Source organism: Xiphias gladius, chromosome 15 (genome assembly GCF_016859285.1).
Source record: "Xiphias gladius isolate SHS-SW01 ecotype Sanya breed wild chromosome 15, ASM1685928v1, whole genome shotgun sequence".
Classification (NCBI taxonomy): Eukaryota; Metazoa; Chordata; class Actinopteri; order Istiophoriformes; family Xiphiidae; genus Xiphias; species Xiphias gladius.
This window is the reverse complement of record NC_053414.1, coordinates 24357321-24373307: the sequence shown is the minus strand read 5'-3', so window position 1 is coordinate 24373307 and position 15987 is coordinate 24357321. Positions and strand designations below refer to the sequence as shown.

At 41.8% G+C, this 15987-nt stretch overlaps 1 pseudogene; it reads left to right on the top strand.

Annotated features, from left to right (window-relative positions):
• The first annotated feature begins 1339 nt into the window (after nucleotides 1-1339).
• LOC120800790 lies at nucleotides 1340-11723 on the top strand (annotated as a pseudogene).
• The last annotated feature ends 4264 nt before the right edge of the window (nucleotides 11724-15987 follow it).

Below are 15987 nucleotides of genomic sequence, written 5' to 3'. Positions count from 1 at the left end.
ATACAATTGGATGTCTGTAATTCTTCCTTGGACAGAAAAATTTAAAAAAAATTAAAAAAAAAAAAAAAAACTAAAATAATCGTAATTCATTGTCCACTCACAATTACCAGAAATGGATGCAAATAAGATTTGTTCAGTGACTGTAAATGAAAACTGAGATGCAGTTAAATGTGTGGACCTTGAGTTAAGATTATTTGGTGAAACAACTTTTTCCAGTGGCAGGAATTAATGTTCATGTACAATGACTTGATCTACGCTCTGGCATTTCAGTCCCAGCTTTTGACAAAAATTGGTTGGACACTTGAATGGACGTGAGCGTTGGAATGTGAAAACTTGTGAAAACCAAGAGGTCTCCATTATTTTTCAACACTGACTTGAGAATGATTGAAGAACCATAACATATATTGACTCAGGACTTTGTTTGCAGCTCTATTGGAATTTAATCATCTTTTGTCTTATTTTGATTAATAGGTAAATCTTTTGATGTAATATGAATCAGTGCTCTCTATGACCCTCATCATGTGTTTTCACCAATGATGTCGTAGTGTTGTCCTTTGCACTCAGAAGACCTGGCCTGTAAATTCTCACTCTCTCACTCAACGGGCAATTTTCGCTTTCAGCTTTTTCACGAGCCGCTGGATTCCCACACATTCTCTCCAAGGTAATTACAAAGACTGGCAAGGTAAGGAATTACCTAACAATTATTTGAAAATATGATTTGAAGACATCTCTTTTGTCTTTTTCAGCAAGTTTGTGTGGTGGATGTGGTCCATAATGGGGGTGGCTCGGGATTTGTTTTTGCTCCTAATGTGCAGATTTTTACAGGAAGCACTTCAGGTAAGACATCTGACATTGTGTCATCTTGGGTTAGACATTAGGACTCATATTTACTGTAAAAATGTTATTTGTAATAATTGTACTATTAATATATCATAATGATTATTTTCTTATATCATATTTTGGAAACTAGAGTATAATTTAAGATAAAAGTTCTGTGGGCCTGAACAAAGCTTTGTCGCTCACCATGCCTTTGTAATAATGATCTACCATTAGACAAGCGCAGTATTTTGAGACCACTTAAAACTTCAAGTTCATTTTTAATTACGTCCTTACATATTTTACTGATTCCTTCACTAATTTTAATGTAAGAAATGGCGATCACACCTCAGATGTAATTCTACAGGCATCACTCTGTAGTGAGATTTGAAAGGCTTTGTTTTCTGTGTAATTGTAGTCATTGTGATCATCCTAAATTAGAAAAGTTTATTTCATTTATGTCAGTTTCATGGCTTGATTTTCACTGTTTAATTTGGAAAAGCTACAAAAATTTCGCAACAGCATGCATCAAACTATCCTCGTACTTTTCACAGGGACACTTGTCACCAGCTCTGATTCATGTCATGACGAAGCCACCTGCCTTGAGTCACAAGAGAGAGGAGACACCTCTACCAGCCAGGCCCTCTCTTGTGTCTGTAAAGATGGCTTCGCAGGTGAATTTCTCACCTGCTACAATACATAACTCTGCATTGACTCTTCTTGCTGGAGCCAAGGTCATCACTGGTCACCAGACAGGGGCTGTGTAGACACCGACGAGTGCTCCCTCCCAGACTCATCCTGCGCTCCCCCTCAGGTTTGCCATAACACGCCAGGCTCCTGCACCACGCCTGGACCCTTCCTCAAGCACCAGATCAGGCCCCTCTTCCCAATCTGTCCTGTTCAAGTTTGGAAACACTGTTCGCCCTGTAGGCACGGACTGCATCAGTAATAATGTGACTGCCCACTGTGCTGACCCCTGTGATCACACCATACTGGACAATGACTGGCGTTTAATAAATAACACAGTGGATAACATCATTGTGACCAACATATTAACTGGCAAGGCTGGTATCGCCTGTTTTGGGGGCAAGCCAGTGCTCACATTCCATAGAGGTGTGTAGGTACGTATGTACAGGTGTGTGTGCTGTCCTATGAGGATAACAGAACCTCATCCCACACAGTCAGATGAAATTGTAAATTGCACGCTGTGTAATGCCTGGGCCGACATCTGCTGCTTTTTCATTGTAAACAGAGGTGCACGGAAAAGACACTAGTTTCTTCGACCACAGCTGATCCAAGACCACAGACATCTGCTGTCAGTCAGGTCAGCATGGCTGCCACAGCTGCGGCGTACAACAGTACAGTCGTTGAGGGACAGGTCTGCCTGTCCAATGGAGGAAACAGCTCCTGCTCTGGCAGAGTAGGGATCTTCCACTGTGGACAGTAGGGGACGGTGTGTGACGATGCCTGGGACCTGAACGGTGCCAACGCGGTGTGCAGACAGCTGGGCTGTGGCAGAGCTAGTTCAGCACTGAAAAGTGCAGCTTTTGGATTGGGCAGTGGGCCCGTCTGATTGGATAATGTCAGCTGTTCAGGAAGTGAACCATCGATAACAGACTGCAGACATGTAGGGTTTGGGATCCGCAACTGCCGTCACAATGAAGATGCTAGTGTTTGTGAATGTAGGTTTCCTTTTATATTTTGCAATGTTTTAACATAATACTGTTAAATAAAATACACACTGAGGTGAAGGTCTATGGAGGTTCTCATTTTGGTCTCATCAGATATTTACTATCTCATCTCCTTTCTTGCACTTTTATTGGGTGACTTTATATCTTTTTCTTTAGTCCCGCGCCCTCTACTCCAGCCTACTCAGCTTATTTGTGGCCGTGATAAACTCCAAGTAGGGCTGGATATGGCTGCCATGACATCTGCTTTGAACCCCCTCCCTGGAAACCCGGCAGCTTGCAACGGCACCTGGGTCAGAGTGCGTGATGATGTAGTTCGGTACGAAGTGGAGGCTCAGGCAGGTTCCTCTGAAACACACAGGGTAAAGACTTTTTTGGCTGTAAGCCTGATGACCAGAGTTCCTATAAAATGATTTTTGTGATGTCTTCTTCTTTTCTGTTCTATCCTATGAATGCGATCGATGGACATAGTTAGAAATTCTGGGCCCCACTTCTTAAGCTATGGACACTTTGAATCTTCATCTAATTTAAGTTCACTCAGATCCTCACTGCTCCAATGTATCTGCTGTGTTATATACAGTGGGGTCCAAAAGTCTGTGACCACTTTCCTATTCAAGTGAAAGGGAAAGTGGTCTCAGGCTTTGGACCCCACTGTATGTTTCCGTTCAGGAAGTGAACCATCGATAACAGACTGCAGACATGTAGGGTTTGGGATCCGCAACTGCCGTCACAATGAAGATGCTAGTGTTTGTGAATGTAGGTTTCCTTTTATATTTTGCAATGTTTTAACATAATACTGTTAAATAAAATACACACTGAGGTGAAGGTCTATGGAGGTTCTCATTTTGGTCTCATCAGATATTTACTATCTCATCTCCTTTCTTGCACTTTTATTGGGTGACTTTATATCTTTTTCTTTAGTCCCGCGCCCTCTACTCCAGCCTACTCAGCTTATTTGTGGCCGTGATAAACTCCAAGTAGGGCTGGATATGGCTGCCATGACATCTGCTTTGAACCCCCTCCCTGGAAACCCGGCAGCTTGCAACGGCACCTGGGTCAGAGTGCGTGATGATGTAGTTCGGTACGAAGTGGAGGCTCAGGCAGGTTCCTCTGGAAACACACAGGGTAAAGACTTTTTTTTGGCTGTAAGCCTGATTACCAGAGTTCCTATAAAATGATTTTTGTGATGTCTTCTTCTTTTCTGTTCTATCCTATGAATGCGATCGATGGACATAGTTAGAAATTCTGGGCCCCACTTCTTAAGCTATGGACACTTTGAATCTTCATCTAATTTAAGTTCACTCAGATCCTCACTGCTCCAATGTATCTGCTGTGTTATATACAGTAGGGTCCAAAAGTCTGTGACCACTTTCCTATTCAAGTGAAAGGGAAAGTGGTCTCAGGCTTTTGGACCCCACTGTATGTTTCCGTTCAGGGTTGAACCCAGAGAGCTATCATAGTGCTACTGCTGTGGTTATCACATCCCAAAATCCCAAATTAACGTTGGTGAGTTAGAGATGAAGTTGAAGATGGTTTTACAAAAGTGTAAAAAAAAAAAAAATCAGCTACAGTAATATTAATATTTAATTGTAGTGTGAATTTCTGCAGTTGATTTCTCACACATCTTGCAATGCACTCAAATATATAATCAGGGATGTAAACTGGAGTCATCGGGTGTGTGGGATGTTTCAGCTGAGCCAGAGTTGATACGAAAGCTTAAAGGCCCTGCATATGCAGCCAACCTCAATGGGCATACATTGCACACACCATCTCTGGCTCTGGCACGGTACTTTCTCATTCAAAACAAGTAAGTGTCCCTCTTCATCATCACCAGATGGAAAAAGTTAACTGTGTAGTGATGTGTAATGGCCCTGATGACCTGCTCCATCCTCTCTGCCGGGTGTTGAGAGTGGCTCATCCTGTCAGGTTCAAACAACCTAAAACAGATATAAGCACAGTAATGAGGCAGGACACAGAGTGGTGAGGTTAAATACTTGCAAGGAGAACGGACAGAGAGTGCTCAGTTACAATCTCCAACCCGCTCTGAGTTTCTCAGCCGTCTACCTTGCTCTTTTATTTCCATAGGGTGGTTCGTATGTTGGCATAGCTACACAATCTCATCTGAGGAGCAGGATGCCTCCTGCCCGTCTCAGGGACGGGTCAAGGAACAAAAACAAAGGAAGAGGGAATATATCTTATCTTTATCGGGGTAACTGCCTTGCAGCTGCAGTACCTCCTTGTGCAGAATTCTCAAGGGTGCAGATAATAAGAGAGAAATAGCAAAGCATGGGATAATTGGCATAATTTATGTACATTCTTCTAACATTTCCCTCCTGTTTATCACATATTTGCTCATTTCTCATATCACTTTAACAGCCACTTCAGTGGATTTTCAGCTGTAAGATCATTTTTCATGAGAACAAATACATTTACACTCAGAGTTTAGTTAGACATAGCTCTCATCATCATCATCTCCATAGTCCTCAGGATCGAAGAACACATCAGAGAGATGATGGTCGTCATCTTTGTCATCATCTGCATCTTCTTCACGTGACTCTTCACCCAGAAGAGTATACGTTTGCGTGAAATCTTGTTTCATAGGTGTTATCGCAGTGAAGATGAGTCGCTGAGTGAGAGATCTGATACAGGGAATACAACAACATCCACAGAGGGTTAGAATAGCAGTAAAAACAGCAAGTGACACTAGGATGGAGGACACCAGAGCCTTGTATCTCCCGAACATGTTCAGCCAGTCATCCCACATGGAGGTGTCGACGCCGGAGTGTTCCTTCATCTTCTTGTTCAGGATTCGTAGTCCATCTACTGCAACAGACAAACTGCCATCTGCAGCGGTGTTATTAGGAATGAACGTACAACATCGTTCCCCAAACATTGAACACACTCCTCCTTTCTCGGCTAGAATCATGTCGATGGCTATTCTGTTCTGGAACGCCATTAGGGAGGTGGCTGCTAATTGCTGATGAACTGCTTCAAACCCTCGTTGTGTTAGATTTCCCAATTTTTGCACATTATAATGAACATAGTTGATTCTGTCAACATTCTTATTTATAGTGCACCACCAACAGACGCTAGACTCAAACCCTGCAGCTACCTGATCAACCAATTTGTATTCATCAGGCACTCCTCTTGGTACTCCTATAGCATCAATATAGGTTGGGTCTGGGCTAACATCTCTTTCTGTTTTGAACAGAAGTTTTTCTCCGATCATGTTGGTGAGTAATTCTCTCAGCGTCAGGTTGAATCTGTAGGTAAAATAATATTACTCCAGTCATTTCCACTAGTTTTGTAACCGTTTACATCAATATAAGCATTGTATCCCGCCAAATGTTTTGTGGTAAAGCCTCTAGTCATGGGCAAATCATAGAAGCACCAATCCGCTGTGCCATTCTTGCAATTATAGCAGAGGTAGGGATCTGGTGTTGTTCCACCTATAGTGGTCAAGGTATTGCAGGGATTTGAGAATGCTCCCGTCAGAGTTTTAACATGGGCATCTGTCCCTACCCTTCTCCGCGTTCGCATAAGTTGAGGTGCTTCTGTTTGGATTTTGACTGTTTCAGTCCTATTTGCGCACTTCGACGGAGGGTCCCACAAATACCATACCAGGAGAAACACTACTATAAATGATAGCAGAAATAGCCAGCACTTTACGAGGTCTGACAACACACGCGGTCGAGTCATTGCGGGGACTGTAACTGCTATAGATTTAGCGGCTTGTAATTTCTTCTCTGAGTTTCGAGTCTACTTGACCTCTAGAAAGTCAAGTCAACTCTATTGTCAGTTTTCGCTCGCTATTTCTGTTCAGTGTCCTCGGCCACAATGACACGTTTGCAGTGTGTTAAGTGGACCCAGGTGGATCTCTCCGCTATCTTTAATGCTGTGTGTGAGGCAGGACACAGAGTGGTTGTGAGAGCAATGTGGCCATGCACGACAAATGGCGAGCAGGTGACAGGAAAGTCATACTAGTTTGCAGTAATAGTGCTGAGACCGCATGAGGCACTTTTAATACTAGTGGGTGGAACAGTACTATTACTGCACTTGTTTCCACAGCCACAGAGGCTGCAATAACTGCTTTCACACAGTGTGGGAGTGCACAGGCCACACTGTCTAGTCTCGATGAGAAATATGCTATTGGTCTTAATTTGTCACCGTGCTGCTGTGCGAGACCTGAGGTCATGAAATGACCTTTGCAGTCTACCATCTGTATGAACGGTTTGTTGTAATCTGGTAAGGCCAACGCTGTGCTAGACACTAACACTTGCTTGATTGTGCAGAAAGCTGTCTCTGCTTCTGCAGTCCACTTCAACTGAGATGTCATTTTGAGATCTTCCTCATACATCATTTTGCTCAGTGGTGATGTTATTTCAGCATAATTTGGTACCCAGTTTCTACAATAATTAGTTAAGCCTAGGAAGGACATCATTTGCTTTTTTTGTTTGAGGTTTAGGTGCCTGCAAGATTGCAGTTTTTCTGTCTTCCACTATGGTTCGCCCTCCTTCGTTCAAATTGTGTCCTAAGTACTTAACTTCGCGTTTGCACATCTGTAATTTATTTTTGCTCACTTTGTGTCCCTCTTGTGCTAGATGTTTCAACAGTGCCAATGTATCTATTTTGCATGTTTCTTTATCAGGGGAAGCTAACAACACGTCATCTACATAGATGAGGATTTGGCTCTTCCCTGGAGGCGTGAATTTAGCCATGCTAGCGTTCATTACTTGAGAGTAAATTGTGGGACTTTCACAGTACCCTTGTGGCAGTCTGGTGTATGTGTATCTCTGTCCACCAAACGTAAATGCAAACCAAAATTGACTCTCTTTTGCGATTGGTATGGAGAAAAAGGCATTGCTGATATCTACCACAGTGAAAAACCTTGCATCTGGTCTTAATGAATTCAGGAGAGTGTAAGGATCTGGGACACAGGGAGCTCTTTGGATTACTGCATTGTTTACTGCTTGTAAATCTTGTACCATGCGCCATCCTACAGATGGTGCTTGCTTTTTGACCGGGAATATAGGAGTGTTACATGGGGAATCATCACACTTAATTATCACTCCTGCAGCAATTAAATCAGTTATCACTGGTTTTATGCCTTCACTTGCATCTGGTTTTAAGGGATACTGTTTTACACATGGTCTGTACTCTGTTTTTGGTCTGATTTGAACGGGCAGTGCTCCTTTTATTAAGCCAACATCAGTGGACCCTTTTGACCACAGCCCTACAGGAACTGCTTCCAACAGGCTTTCTTCTTCCTGTGTTAGCATTAAGTTTCATTTTGAGTCTTTTGCATCGGAGTGTAGATGCACTCCTTCTTGGACTTGAATGGTCCAGAATAGGGCTTTCCTGGTCAGACCAGTTGAGTCACTGTACCAAGTGTTTACTGATGTTGCAGTCCAATCAGTTGCTTGCTCGCCCTGCTGCACTATTTTTCCCAAATCTTTCCAAGTTTTGGTTTTGTCTTTGTACAGAGAGATGTGTGGAGGCGTCCACATTCTGAGTAGTTTCCCTACTCTGTCTGTTAGTGTGACGCCTGCAACAGCTGTATTCTCTGCATCTGAGTACAGATAACTGACTGTGACTGTAGCAGGGGTAACTGCAGCCAGTTTTTTCTCATACTCTGGGTCTGGTCCAGGTGCGTTTCGGTACCACATCGTGATATGCAATGAATCATCAGTCATTGCATTTTCAACTTTTCTGATTGCATTTTTCCCTTCTGCCATCAGAGCTGTCCCTGTTTTCTGAGGTGTTTTGTTAGGGATGTCTAGTGAGTAATAGTAATAAGGCTGACCTGTCCCTCTGAGAACAAAAATGTTCCCTTGAGCCAATTCTTATTTTCGCACAACGGCCATGTGTCCCTCTTTTGTCGGAACCAATGCAAGTTCCAGCTGCAGTAGGCCATCTCGGCCTAGGAGATTTACTGGACATTCTGGGAGCATTAGTATTGACAATTGACACGATCGCCCTTTTGGATCTCTAACCCAAGCAGGTTCTGATTGTGGTGCGTAGGTCAAGCGTCCATTAGCACATCTTACTGACACCTTTTGATCACTAGGTGAGTAATTTGGAAATGGCTCTGTACAGGTTGTTCTACATGCCCCAGCATCACATAGGAATGTAACAGGTTTACCATTTATCAATAATGTTATTTCTGGTCTTGCATCATTAAGGGATAAAATCTCTTGCAAATTTAGCTCCACCTCCTCATCACTGTTTTTCTCAAATTCCGAGGGAGACTCATTTCCTGGATCATCTAGTCATGCTGATGATTTACTTTGGTCAGGGCATTCACGTGCCCTATGGCCTTCTCTGCCACAGTTCCAGCATTCCATCCCAGAGCGCTTATCTGTACTGCGACCTCGGCCCCGACCTCTAAAGCCTCCTCTAAAACCTCCCCTGCCTTTTGGCCTACCCCTCCCGTGGCCTTGGTGGTATATTTTGTCTCCCTCGTCCAGATAGAAGGTTTCTACAGATGGCTTTTTGTCCTTTTTCCCTTTAGTCACTTTCTCTGCGTGTAATGCATGACTTATGTATTCCTCCAATGTCCCTGTTGACAGATTTATATAGTGTTTCTGTACCCATCCATGTATTCCTTCTCTCGCTCCTGCATGTAGGGCATTTTCAACTGCTGTCTGTATGCTCCTACATCATCACCATTGTCTTCTAAACCGCTATGGGCTCTGAAAACATTAGCCATCCTGACTCTGTAGTCATCAAATGACTCATCATCTTTTTGTTTAACCCTGCCTATCTCTGTGTAGTTGGCTTTTCTCTGAAAACGTGCTCTGGCTCTTCTTGCTAAGCCTTCAATTCTATGTTGTAATTCTGGTGTGTCAGGGGGTAGGGGGCGTCCCTGACTATCCCTAGGGTTCCAATCTCCCCTCACGTGGTGCCATTCAATGCCCATAGCAGTCATCCATACCTGCTGGACCTCATTACCATTGAGGTGGTATGATCGTCTCAGATCATCCAAGTCTTCTAAGAACTGAGTTATGTCTTCTTTGTGTGGGGTGAGACTTTGTGCAGCTTTCTTTATGTCTTCTGCTGTCCATGTACGATACACTAACATTGTGGGCTGCTGATTGTCTTGGCCCATTAGTGGATTTGGAACTTCAATCATCGAACACTCTTCTACAGTATCAGATGAGGGGGGTGCTGACGGAGGTGGGGATAATAGCTTCCCTAATGTTTTAGACCACGACAGCCTGGGTCCTTTTTGTGACGTCATGTGTCTTGGTCCAGAGCTATATTCTGGTAGAGGAGGTTCATCTGGTATGTCAGGGTACAGTTTTTGCTTTGTGCCTTTAGTGGGTGTCTTTTTTGGTGTGGCCCCTGATGCATGTCCTCCACTAGCTCCCTCGTCGTCTTCCTCCTCTTTCTCTACTCTTTGTGGCATCTGCCTCCTTCTTGTCACTACATACTCATCATCTTCCTTTCTGTGAAACATAACTTCCGGTTCCTTTCCTTTTTGCTGCTCTCGCGACTCTCCCTCTCTCTCTTTTTCTCTTTGTTCTTCCTCTCTCTTTTTTCTCTGGCCCTCTTCTCTGCATTTTGCTATCTTTAGCCAGCATTCTGTATCCTCAAAGCCTAGTTTTTTCATACGACTTTTATCATTTTGTGCGTCACGCCGTATTTTCTCTTGTAAGACTGTAATCTTTTGTGTATTTAGGCTTCCATCGTAATCAAATTTTCTTATCCATTTATCGAGATGCTTGGTATATTGGTGGTCATGTTTTTCAACATATTTCCAGTCTTTACACCTTAGGGCTTCTCATGACTCTGCTTACTGTTTCCTTTCCCCATTTTAATGTTTTGGATCAGTCTTTCAATACCTAGGGTATTCTATGACTGATATTTCTTAAATTGAGATAACAGAAATCCTGTTGTGATAATCCTCAAGCTTCTACCTCCAAGGAGGCGAAGGATTCTTGCCTAGTGCTTCCACAACAGTTTGTTATTTGACTCTCAATTTTATTTCATGATAGAGAATACCTAGTGGTATACTCTATCCATTCACTCCCCTTCTTTTGAAAAACAACTGTGGTCACTGTTTTATTACGGAATTTAACGAGCTCCGCCGTCCCTCTTTTACCTGTCAGTGCCTAGGATTCACAGGGTTTTGTTTAACGCCTAAAGCCGTACTACCAGTGTACTCTTTACCGTTTTTCTCTGAGACCCGCCTTCACGCGTTCTCTAACAGTCTACCACAGTGTTTTCCTTTCATTGCTTTTTAATGAAAATAACACTCACCAAACCGTAGTCCTCCTCTTGGATTCCCGTCAACCCTTAGACTCCAACTGGCGAGCCGAAGCCCAGTACCGGAAAGGGTCTTTTTAGGCCGAGCTTCTAAGCACGGCCTGCCGTGGCCACGGTCTTAACTGGTGTTCCGCTCCGCCCGTAGGAGTCCTCGGGTGTGTTGGGATCCGGCTCGAAGGACCAAGTAAATGTCAGGTTCAAACAACCTAAAACAGATATAAGCACAGTAATGAGGCAGGACACAGAGTGGTGAGGTTAAATACTTGCAAGGAGAACGGACAGAGAGTGCTCAGTTACAATCTCCAACCCGCTCTGAGTTTCTCAGCCGTCTACCTTGCTCTTTTATTTCCATAGGGTGGTTCGTATGTTGGCATAGCTACACAATCTCATCTGAGGAGCAGGATGCCTCCTGCCCGTCTCAGGGACGGGTCAAGGAACAAAAACAAAGGAAGAGGGAATATATCTTATCTTTATCGGGGTAACTGCCTTGCAGCTGCAGTACCTCCTTGTGCAGAATTCTCAAGGGTGCAGATAATAAGAGAGAAATAGCAAAGCATGGGATAATTGGCATAATTTATGTACATTCTTCTAACACATCCCTCCAGGCTCATTTCACTGCCCTGTTCTTCCTGCTCCAGGGTGAATACGTAGACATTTATCTTCACTGCAGCCTCAGCCTGTGTGACTGGAGGAGTTCCTACTGTGTTTCACTTTATCGATAGCATTGTCATTCAATAATCAGTGCTGCTTTAACACTGATTTTGATGGTATCCTTTATTTTTTCCAGCCTTTTCCACCTCATACACTTGCACAAGAAGGACACGTCGATCTTTTTCCAGCTCTGCTCCTCTGGAACCCCTCTCCACTGGACCAATCACTTTTGAGTATGATTTACAATCCGGTCTCAGGACTGATGTCTTGTTCTGTATCTTCAGGGGACAAGTCACCTGAGTGAACAGTGAAAACTGCCGTTACATCGCATAACATGAATCTTACGTCATTTTCTAAAAGAGTAAGCAGTCACTACATTTAGTGGACATGTGGCCTTACTGTCAGGAAACTGAGGGTTGGTGAGATGAAGGTGAGGACCTTTTCAGCCTTTATTGTAGATGCATGTAGGCAGTTAGAGCAGTACTGCATTATATATACTGAATCTCACACTTGCTGTAAGTAATCACTGGTCGAAATCAGCAAACATGTATGTACAAAAATACATGTGCTGGATGTGTTTGTCCCCTTTAAATCAAGCCAAGAAACGCAGTTTTGTGCAAAGGTGCAGACAAAATGTTAAATCCCGTTCCCCTGACCAGAACTGTTTCCCCCGTATCTGAATCAGGTGAGGATGGCAAAATGGACTGTCTTATGAAACTGCCTAATGTACCTTTGTGTTTCACTTGCATAAGCATCACTTTCCTCAGATCTGGTGTTTTCTAAGGACACCTGTGGCAAACCTGCATGGACCACTGAACAAACAGGAGCAGCTAATGCATTTTTGCAGAGTTTTTGTGTGTGAAAACAAACTCATCACCTAAAGCTGCCGCCTCGCTGGGACTCACTTTTAAATTTTTTTACATATATTCATATACAAAGTAATGGAATCAGGCAAGCATTTTTTCAGTTGTTCAAGAATTAGAAGGTTCCATAGCTTGTCAAAGGTATCAACACTTGAAGGATTAAAGTGACCACTAGTTTTATTCCAGTGATGAAAAGCTGATGTTAGGCTCGTAGGCTTTTAACACAGCAGCTTTTTCGTTAGAAAGTCCTCACTCTCTGCTGGGCCTCATGCTTCTTGAGCTCTACCAGTAAAGCCACGTTGAATCATCACCTTACCCAACAAAAAACGTAACTAACCAAACCCAACCCCAGTCTTCAGGCATTCATATGTGGACCTCTACCCACGCTCTCCACCAACCTAAAATCTGTAGACCAGCAAGTCTGTCTGTTTGTTGTTTTTTGTGAGATTAACAATATGTACATACAGTATGTCTCGCATCATCTCACTGCTAATGGTTTGTGTCTGTGCTGAGGTATTAAATTGGTCATTCGTGTTGCCTATGATGAAAAAAAAGAAAAATAGAGAGAAAATTATGCCCATGGAAAAATCGAAAAAATACCAAGACATACTATTTTACTTATACTTATTTCAACCACAGATTATCTTCCACAGGTGAATACTGCATTTAATAGATAGTTAATGATAAAATATTATACAATTTTATGAATTATATATAAACCCTCATGTAAAAATGGGCAAAGTCACTGTTTCGCAGCACAGATGCCATAGTGTATAGTAAATAAGTGAGTTGTTTACCTGCAATTCTCCGATCTTACGTTCTCAGCTAAACAATGCATTTTAAATTCCAAAGGGAATCAATCAATCAATCTTTTCATACAGGATGTCTGTGCAGAAAACAACTAAATCTAAGTCAGTCATGTGTTTCTGCTGCTGTTAAAGGTTAAAAAACACAGCTTATATTATAGTGAAACGGTTTATATTATCAGGTATGGACTCAGAAATATACAAACCTTCGATATTTCCTCCAATTCAAACTTCAGTACAGTATGAATGTGGATTTATCTCAAATGTATTATGGTCATAACATGTGTTTGAGAATGACACTGTGTCAAAGTAGTCCTGTAATTAAAAAGGAAAGAAAGAGTGATCCATGATGCCTTTTCACAAAGCTGCTCCATATTTAAATTTTGAATTTGGCTTAACTTTTTGGGCACCACCTTCTGATAAGTCACCCTTTGCAAAAGGTTTATAAGCATTATTTAATTGCTTTATTAATAACAAAAAGTAAGTAACTTACTAATGTACTGTAGATAATTTGTAAGTTCTTAATAAGAACAACGTTCGGATTGCCAGGTTGTGGAAAATTCTCCTCCAGCATCTTACTTTTGTCTTTTCTTTTGTCTTTTTTAATTAATCAGGAAGACCCCTCCAACTGACTGTCTACAATTTACCTTTTGGTAAAGGGTTTCAGAACCTCCGGTTCATCTGGATCAAAATCCATTTATAAACAACTTGTTAACATTTACAACTGCAAAATTAAGCAAAATTAAGGGATTACCATGAGAATCCTTCGTTAATGATTTTATTAACAGTTATCATTGTAGTTGACAATTAACTTTTGCTGATGGATTATTAGAAATTAAGAAAGTCATGACATTTTATTTCGTGACATACTGAAGTTTATATCTGCAGACTTGATGGCTTATCAGAAAGTGAGAAAGTGGCGACCCTTTAATACTGACTTACTGAAATTTCTAATTGCAAACATGATGACTTATCAGAAAATGCAAGGAAAATTAGCATTTACAAGCCATTAATAATGCCTATAAACTCTTTATAAAGGGTGACTTATTAGAAAGTTGTTCCAAACTAATAAGTAAAGATGGCTGCTGGCAAACTAAAATAAAAAGGATAAAAGATTAGAAGAGTAGTATTCAAAATTACACAAATTCATCAAGATCTCAGAATTTAAGAATCCTATTTTATGCTAATTCTTGTTGACTCAAATGACTGATCTGATGATGCAGAGATTGATGGACTTTATTCAATAGTGCAAGGGTTTACAGAACAAGTACAAATCATTGGGTTGCCAGTCTTTTTAAGGGAGTGTGGTTGGAAATGTAAGGCACTACAGTCTCAGGTGGAGTTTGTCTAGATCCTTCAGATCTCCGTTAATCTCCTTGGGGAGAACCGGGTGGAACTGAGGTGGAAGGACGTCTTTTTTCATTCAGAAACTCCCAGAAAACTTGTTGATCGATTCGTTACCATCCTTACATTTATAACATGCACAATCAGGAGAGCAGAAACCATTTAATCACTCCAGTTATTTCCATGAAAAGAGAGATTCCCTTTGGGAATGACAGGCAAGGTGCAATTAAAGGCTGGGCTTGGTGGCATGTGCTAGTTCTCAGTTACAGTTTATGTGGGAGGACAGGAGCACATCTGTCCACACACATAAATGTGTCACAGGCTGTCGTTTAAGGTGAACGTTTGGTTGGATGTAGGTGGAGGGTGGACCGTGGCGCAGCTGCAACGGAGCATGAAAAGAGACCGTGCATACCTGTGGATCACTGACTACATTACACCTGTTTTTGATTTTCTGTGCTTTGAAAGGTTTCAGCTGTAAAAAAAAAAAAAAAGACATATTTTCCATCCTAAGCCGTCAGTCTGCCACCTCTATTACGCCTGATTTTAGTCGCACACGGTCAGATACTTTCTATCAAATGAAATCAACTACAGATCAGACCTAATATTGCAAACAACCTCACGGCCTCTCACAACAACAAATGCAGGGGGACTTTACAGTGTAAAGGTAAATACCAGCCATAAACTTTCTGCCTGAATGAGTTTTTAACACGCTGAACCAAAAATATGTGGACTCAACTGACAGTTGGAGAGCCGTCATTAATGTTATTGGGCATCACCTGTGCTTTTTCCTATTATTAAAGTTAAAATGTCTGCTGTGAAAAAAGCCTGTCGAAGTGAGATGGTGATGTCAATAACCCAAAATGTTCCTCTTCTTTTGCTCCTACGGTTTTGACTGAGGAATCTTATTTTCATATTTAAATATTTCTCCTGCTGCTAAAAGTCAAAACACAGTTTATGTTATTAATATATTTTAAGCTGTGGATTGAGAAACACCCACCCGCCTGCAGTGGCCCTAAACCTGCATTCAACAGTGACAGTGCACACAGCTCATTAGTTTTCTATATATAATGATACAGTAAAAATGATCTACACAACTGTACCTAATCTCACAAAGTCAGTCCAACCTATTGCACTACACTGAAACAGCTCCGCAGAAAGTATCATTTGAAGTCTCATCTGCAGCTTTTGATTAATGTTCAGATTCATGTTTTTGTGTCCCTGATAAACAACCACACAAGGAGATGGATGATGGGTTAAATAATAGGGAGGATTAGATGACACTCAGCAATATTACATTGCTGCCATTACCAGATGGCAGCCAGCACAGCATTGTCATCTTGAATTTCATGCCCCTTTTTATGTGGGATGCCATTAAACTATTCCCAAGTGGGTAAGGTTGTTGAATTGACAAAAGGAGAGCACAGCTACATACAACTCACATAGTATCAATAAAAACTGCATCGCGTACACAATCACTGCTCACAATTTTTACAGTAAAATTAGAGTAACGAAATTAATAAATGGCAGTAATGTTTCCTAAACTGCAAATAT